Raw genomic sequence first — 8,329 nt, 5'->3', positions numbered from 1 at the left:
ACACAGCCTATTAGCAGATTGGCTAATGCTGGGTGTGCAGCTGCTTTCTGTCACGGGAAAGGCTGAAAGCAGCCAGAATATACCTGTGAATCCTGCCTCTAATTACTTAGAGCAAAAAACATTGTGCTCCTAGTTCTCCCGTATCCAAGTACCAAGCAGACACATGCAAAATAACAGTCAATAACCAGAACAAAAATCCCCTTTTATGCCTTGATACAATCCTGTTCGGTAAACAGGATTATTCTTGAAATAGGCTGTGATAGATATATAAGGCAAGGGACAGATGCCCACATTTCTTTTCATGAACAAAATTTCCTAACCAGCTGAGTGGATTTTGCTATCTCTGTTTAACCCCAGCTGCCTCTACACCCTCTGTTTAAAACATTTTTACGGGGCCTTTACTGGGTCTGTCTGGCAGCCCTCCATCACTGCCTAATTTTGATGGGGTGGGATGTGAAACAGCCCAATGAGGAAACATGAAGTTTTTCCCTGAATTTCACCAAGGCCAAGTTTTCCCTTTCTTGCTGAGGGTGGCTGGGTGGTAATGAAGACCCTGGCAGTGAACTTCCCGTCAACTGATGGAAACGGCCCTTCTCCCAGAGCGAGGAGACAATACCCAGGGGCTGTGCACGAAAAAAACACTGTAGTCAGCTAACAAAGAAAATTAACCCGGTGGGCACGATTTGCCTGCATTCTCCAAAGCTGGAGTTCTTTTATAAGGCTTGCCACAGAAAGCTCTTAAGGATAACAACTAATCCCTGGATAAGGGTCAAAGTTCTCACTGGGCATTAAAATTTGTTGATGTGATTAAAGAAAAAGTGAAAACTCACTGCTCCAATGAGGAAGCTGCAGGGTGCCGGTGATCTGGTCACTGTTGAATGATCCCAGGACACTAAGGATGAGGAGCTAATGGTTTTGGCTCATGGTGCTCAGATGTCTGAGAAGTGTGGAAGGGATGTAAAGATTGGAGTGAAGCAGTGCAACCACCCTCCGAAATGACCCCTGCATATGTGCAAGGTGACATACCCTGGCACAGAACAGCCAAAACTTCACCTCTTCCCCAAAAGGCCTTGAAGATCCCCTCTGGAAAAAAAATATTTAGTAGTTGCTGTGGATACCTCTGATTGGATGCCTGGGGTTTCTAGGTATCTACAATCCAAAAGGCAAACAGGGCTCAAGTGACTCAAAATCAAGAGAGAAACTGTAAAAAATACCCACAGTGAGACAAGGACGTACATACAATCCTCTTCCAGGCTTAGGAAAGGTCTGAGACTGACAACACCAGAAGATGGAGAGTGGAATGAAAATAAGGTGGAACCTGGATGGAAGGCAAAAGAGTGAGAGCCTAGAGAGCAGACTCCGAAGTGTGCCCAGGGGGACTCAGTGTCAGGATTTAAGGCTAGGAAGGAAAGTCATTGCTGGGAAATCACCCACCCAGCTGTACTCCAGAGTGGTTCAAAAACTAACGCAATCTAGAGATGCTTGCCTTCTTAGATTTTGGAGTATATTTGGGTCATGTTGGATTTTACTTTTTCATGAGCATGAAGGATTGAAAGCTCTTTGGTTTGACTAAAAGCCGGTAGTCTTGAACATTATTCACGGAAAGGGTCATTGGGAACAGGCTGCCCAGGGAGGTGGTTGAGTCACCTTCCCTGGAGGTGTTTAAGGGACAGGTGGACGAGGTGCTGAGGGGCATGGTTTAGGGAGTGCTAGGAATGGTTGGACTCAATGACCCAGTGAGTCCCTTCCAACCTAGTGATTCTATGATTCTATGATTGTGGTGCTCTTGTGCTGATGTAAATTACACAAGATTCACAATGTTGGCCACCCTGAGCTCTAGCAGCTGCCTCTTTGCCTGCACAGGCAATCCACAGAAAGGAGAGACTCCAGGGAGTCAATAGCCATAGAGGCAGTTATCTCTCAATGAGCCTTTCTGCAGCAGGGCTCTCTGTGGCATGGGGGAGCTGAGGGACTATGAAGGGAAGGCTCCCAGGTACAGGTGAATCTGGCAGCTCAGGCACTCCTGAAAACCCTAATGACGAGTTTTCCAGCACTCAAAGCCACTTACACCAGTGAGCGATGTGTCCATGGGAGTGCAGGAAGTTTCGTAACTGGGAGGGTTCCCTGTGCCCAGGGCTGCCAGATAACCTCAGGCTTGCCCCACCCTTCTCATCCTCCCACCTCACTGGGCATCCTTTACCTTCTATCCTCATCGTCTTTGCACTGTCCCCTACCTCTGCCAGCCAGCAAAGCCCCTCCTGAGCTGTGCCTTGCTCTTTCCCCTCCGCTCCCCCCCCTGTACTCCACATGCTCCTCTCCCCTTCCCAAAGAACAGTTGGAAGGAGCTGCTATTGGCACCAAAATACCTGTTGAGGTTCTCTCTCAAATGATGGAGAGGAGCAAGGAGATATGACTGCAGCTGGAACTGGGCTGTAAAGGAAAAATTACTTACCTGCTTTGGGGGAAAGTACACTGATACCACTAACAATTCCAGAACGATGGGAAGCTGCCTGCTAACTGGTAATAAAATAATTAGCAGCGAATGGCACTTGATTGTCTGTCAAGAGTCCAAAAAGAGTAGGACGGGATTTGTTTTATGCATGGAGAAACCAAGGCAGGGAAGGACAGCAGAGCATCCGTGGTCCGGCTAGGAACTGAAGAAGGTCTCCCACTTCTCATCTCTGCTCTCCTCTACAGACTAGTACTCACTGAATCCTACAGTTCCTCCAGCTACGATCAGAAATTCCTATCTGATGGTGTGGGAGAAATACAGCTCATCAGATGATTAAATACAACTACATGTAGGGTTGCACCTGTGCCCACACTATGGGGCACCACCACCCTCACCCCAGAGCTGGGAGTTACAGCACTCTCCTGACTCAGCAGCACCAAGGAGAAGGTTCCTTCATGAACTGCCCGAGCTGGTACCTCCAACAGAAGTGATTGCAAATTCCAGTGCAAACTGAAAAATCCTCCAAAAGGATTTATAGAGATTAGAAATGAGCAGGAAACAAAATGAGATTTATCTTGAGAGAAGATAAGCTAATGTATCTAGGGCAAAGCTGCTTTGCGGTAGGAGGGGTCACCCTGGAAAGCAAAACGGCCAGAAGAGGTTGAGAAAGAGCAACTGCGGAGAGAAAAATCCAGAGAGGGATGCAACGGGATATGTTCAGGGCTGGCTGCCTATTTCCTCTTCTGTGGTTCTGGAATGATCTACCTTTGAGTGTGTTCAGCAGCAGACACTCTTTGAGGGAAAAGGAGTGTTATTGTTATAAATGAAAGGTGTCAGGAGATGAGAAACAGAAATGATTGAGGGCAGAGCTTGATGAGTTGATGCCAGCGGCTTTGAATCAGGACAAAGTCCAGGTAAACACAACATGCTGTGGGACACGACCTGCACAAAGACAGACATATTCAGAACAACGGTGCATTTGCAAATGGTTGACAAAACAACCTAAACTCAGAAACTGTTCCTCTTGGGATGTCTTTGAATCAGTGACTGGTCCCGGCATTTCAGCACGGGTGTGGATCACTCTCAGTTCCATGAAGTAGACTCACAAATGTCAAAGCCTCTGTACTGTACATCCAGCCACCCTAGTGGGGTACTGGTACAGAGGGTGGTGCCACTCTCTGAGTCAAGAGCATCTCCTCTGGCAGTTCAGCCATTTCTCCTTGGTGTCAGGTATTGACTAGGTCTACACTGCACATTCACGACATAGAGCTCTGGCAAACCAATACTACAAGCAAGAAATTGGCCCAAGGCCTCAAGATCAGCCTCGGATTAGTCACCAAATAACTCAGGATGATCCTGTGACTCATAATTTATGGTGCCTACGGAGACTGGAAGCAATAGATCCAGTGCTGTTGACCCTCCATTCACTGAACTTTCAGTGGTGAGATAGATCAAAATAAGTAGGAGTTGGGTGCTTATTCCCCAGGATCAGTAACACCTTAGAAGAAACATGATGTGGTCAAGAGTCTCTAGGCTTCTTCTCTCAGATGTGATGTCCTTGCAGCACAAAAAAAGAGAAGGCTTGAATGTTCTGGAATGCTGCCCAACATGAGGAAGGGGACTGGGAGGACGAATGAATCAATTCAAGCTGGGGGAATATAAACACCGGAGGTGGCTGACAGCAAGTTACTTTTCCCATAGTACCTACATTGGCCTCCGAACAGACAAACAAGGGGTTTCTGTGAAAGGAATGAGTCCATAGTAAAGCTCTGTTTGTGTTTTTTCTTCTGCGCTCATGGAGTCAGAGCCATGCACAGGCAGGGGGAGTGCTGTTGGGAGTCCAGCTTCTTGACAAAAGGCCGATGACACAAATGCGTACTCCCTGGGTACCAGTATGTTCATGGCACAAGCTGTCTCCGGTGCCAGCAGGTTCTATGTAGGTGAGGACAGGAAGACCAAGCAGTGAGATGGCAGGTTGGATGTCTTTCCAAAGTGTACACCATGGCTCGGGTAGGAGTTATGGGCAAGACAAAGATGAAGGGCCCTGGTTCAGTGAAGTCATACTTCTGGCCTTATAATTTCTGAAGAGTTGATGGAACTGAATTAATTGCTTAAACTGATGATTGTACCCATGTTGTGCCACCTCTCCCAAGTTATCCATAGAGCTTTGTAGCTAAGGGGTTAGGTCTCTCCTCCTTTTGCTTAGAGAGTGCTCCTGCTGAACAGGGTCATACACAAAAGGCCCAAGGGCTTGTATGAGACACATCCTTCGTTCACCATAGACTCATTCAACCAAGAGGTATTGCAACTACAGCCAAAGCTTCTCATCTCCAAGGTACCACACTGGTTTTGAGCAAGACATCCTGACCTGCATCCCAGATTATTTTGGCATGACAGGGGCTTCCCTGAGGAGTGCTCAGTAGGAACTGTCACTCAGTAGCAGTCCTGTCAGGGTGTTCATCAGAGCCAGACACCATTCCCAGCCTAAGTCCCACCACACAACATGCTCCAAGCACAGAGTGCAGTAACAGCTCCCAGAATAGCTGGTAAAGGAGATGTCAAAATCACTCCACTGGGGAACAACTGCCTTGCCAGTATCAGGCTTGCAGCACAATACCTTCCCCCACTGTGTACTTGGCCCAGAGATGGGCAGTGTGGAGTGGGCAGCAGAGGTACCTGGGTGCTAAAGGCATGGTAGAGGTCTATGGCAGCAGGTTGCGGCTGCAGCAGGCTGCCCCAGTGCATTAGAAGACATATGGGCACTCCAATGTTTGAAAGGGATTGGGCTTTTTCTTTTTTCTTTTTTTTTTTTTTACCCTAGAAAATGTGTCTGGGGCATTCAGAAGAGCAAGGTAAAAATAAAGAGCGTGAACAAGCAAGATTAGCTTCATATCACAATGTACAGATATAGCACAGAAGTGCAGTTATTTCCTAATGTGTCCCTCAGCCTGGATGTATAGAAGTGACTCAGGCAGCGTGCCGAAAGAAATCCTTATAGGAAGGCAATTTTGGCCTTGGGAGCCAGCCTTGGGCAAGTAAATGAGTGGCATGTGCCTAAAAAGCCCATTTGCCAAGTTTGCCTGTATAAGCCTGTAACCTCCTCAGAGGAGATGGTGAGCTGCACCTCTGGAAGATATCATAGGACACTCTCCTCAATGCATGCAGACACCAACCCACTGATGTTTGAGGGAACTTGGCCCTCATTCCCTCTGTGGTACAAAGCCCACAGGGTCCTCCTAGCTCCCTGAGCCAAACGGAAAGCCTTCACCAACTGTGCAGTCAGGCAGTCTTCACATTCCTCTAGCACCCTCCTTCACTGCTGGAGCAAGCGATACAATCTCTCTCTTATCCACAACTCACCACCTCCTACTAGACAGCGGGGACTTGGCTGGAGGTCCAGGCACGAGTGCCTGGTCCCTCTAGTATGGCCAGCAGTTTATTGGCTCCATCGTGCTGTGGAGCATAAGGTGCTGCAGTGGGGGCCAGCAGCTCCCTGTGGGGTTACACAATGCTGCCATGGCCATGCTCGCCCAGCCCCAAATGGAGTGCTAGGAGCAAGCATAGTGCCTGCATGGACTGGGACTGCAGACCTTGTGTTGGACAATCCGGACTAGCCTTAAATTTCAGGCCTCCCAAGCACAGAGAGGCTGCCCACAGCCAAAACTCCTCCAGGAAGACAGCTGGAGAACATGGTCTATGGGACAGACTTCTTTTGAGCTTCCAAGATGTTCCACAGGACCACCTTGGAGGACAGAAGTTTTACAGGCATTTCTAACATAGGCACAGGTGTTAGCGGAGCCTAAGCAGAACCTGGCTGAATTGCAGACCCAATCAGGAGCATAACATGTTAGCTACAAGGGGTTAAACCAGCTAGCAGGTGCCAAATTGGAAAGACGGAAGGGGTTTCTAACCAAAAGCACCTTTTTTTTCATTGCCAGTGGGGTTTTCTGTTGTGTCTACACAGGGCACCCTTTTCTCCCTCTCAAGGTGCCTCACTTCTTTGAATCCCACGGAGTAAATGAAGCAAGCACGAGGAAAGCACCAGCTGGCTGCCTGAAGATAGCATTTTAATTAACCAGCCACCAAACCGTGGACGTGACTAGAGCCTTTGAGGGAAAGTTTTCACGTACAGGGAGAACGGCTGTGCGCCAAAACCAGAGCGCCAGCCTGCAACCTGGCCTCGTTCCACATGTCCTCGCCTCACCTTGGGACGAGGCACACGTGAGCCAGGTGCAAAAGGCTGGGCAGGGTGAGGGGCAGCCACACTCTTGTGTCTCAGCCCCTTCTGAGCTCCCTTTCAACAATGAGCTGCAATCGGTCTCCTAGTAAGAGGTGACAACCCAGCCATACCCCACCCCGGAGGACAAAGGAGAAGAGCTGGACTGCTTCCAGGGGACCCAGGTACCTCATTCAGAGCTGGCCTGGGCAAGTTCTTGCTGCAGTGGTTCGAGGCAGCTGCCTTGGCTCTGCTGCAGACACAAGCAAGTGAATCCTGAGCAGGTATTGTCCCAGCTGAAATGTGCTGTCCAGCCAAGCGCAACCACTGCCTCATGGAGTGGGAGGCTACCAGATCACCTGGTTCTGCAGATGTCCTGCTTCTCCTGAGCCCTCAGAGGTAAGGAGAGAGGCGTGCAGCATGTTTTTCTCCTCCAGGCTCTGGGATCAGCCAGCTCAGCCCACCACCAGCAGGCAGGGTTTGACATGTTGCAACTGACAGTAGGGACCCACTGCTTCATCCATCTATTCCCTTATGCTGAGATTCCACATCCAGCTCGGTCCAGGGGAGCAACACTGACCTGCCAGCTATGATCTTTTCAGTTTGATGACTTGTAAACATCTCCCAGCTCACGCAGAGACAACACAGTCTACCAAAGGCAGGCTTGCTGTCTTTGTTTCCTTGAGCAGCCATCTGCAAAACAGCCCATAGATCCTCACAAACCAAAAGCCAGTGATGAATACACAAGGGCAGAAACTTCTTAGGTTCCTCATGCAGTAGCACTCATGGATGGCCCTCTTCTCCTTCTCACTCCAGAAGATGTTACAAAACAAGGCAAACCAGAGCCTCCTCAAGTATTCTTCTTTCCTCCATTCTGCCCTCTGCAGAGGTTGTGATTGCAGATGCGCTTGTAGAGCTACCTAAGTCGTCCCTGCATGAAAGCTGGATCCTTTACCTTCACAACAGCAGCACTGAGGCAGCCATGAACTCAGTGGTCTCCGTTAACCTGGGTGAGTCTCCTTCCAGACATCTGGGAATATCCTGTATGCTCCTTTCCAGTGTGGCCAGATGACTGACAACATGTGATACTTTCACCTCCATGGCTGATGAAGAAAGGACATTGCTTCCAAAGAGCTTTTTCCTCCCAAAGACCCCAAAGTACATCACAAAAGATGCAACAATATCAAGATCCCTCACGAAGCGATGTGCAGAGTCAGAGCTGAATAGTTCTTTGTTCAGCGTCATCCAGGACAGTGAGATCTTGCTGAGCCATCACTGGGAGTGTGTAGCATACACTGCTCCAACTGCAAACACCAAGTCATTTACCAGTGAAAGGCAGGCTTATAATATTCCTTTCATCATGGATTGTAATCTCCATCAGGATCACATCTGCTCGGGTCCACATAGTGCACAGCACATGGAGCTTGGCTCCTGACAAGACAGAGCTATGGTGAGGACCATCACTGTGCTCCTTGGCATTAGAGGCTGGGAAAGAACCCTGGAGTCCTGCCCCCTCGTTCCTGCCCATCAGACCACCCTCTTCTCACTGAGCAGGGAGCTTGGGCTGATTTTGGAGCCTACCTCCCATTCATTCCAAAAGACTTTAGGTACCTAGATGCTTTTGGAGCCCGTGGGTCCAAATCCGAGAGTCCAACTGGCAG

Source organism: Cuculus canorus, chromosome 3 (assembly GCF_017976375.1).
Source record: "Cuculus canorus isolate bCucCan1 chromosome 3, bCucCan1.pri, whole genome shotgun sequence".
Classification (NCBI taxonomy): domain Eukaryota; kingdom Metazoa; phylum Chordata; class Aves; order Cuculiformes; family Cuculidae; genus Cuculus; species Cuculus canorus.
The sequence above is the reverse complement of the archived record's forward strand: the minus strand, read 5'-3'. Positions refer to the sequence as shown.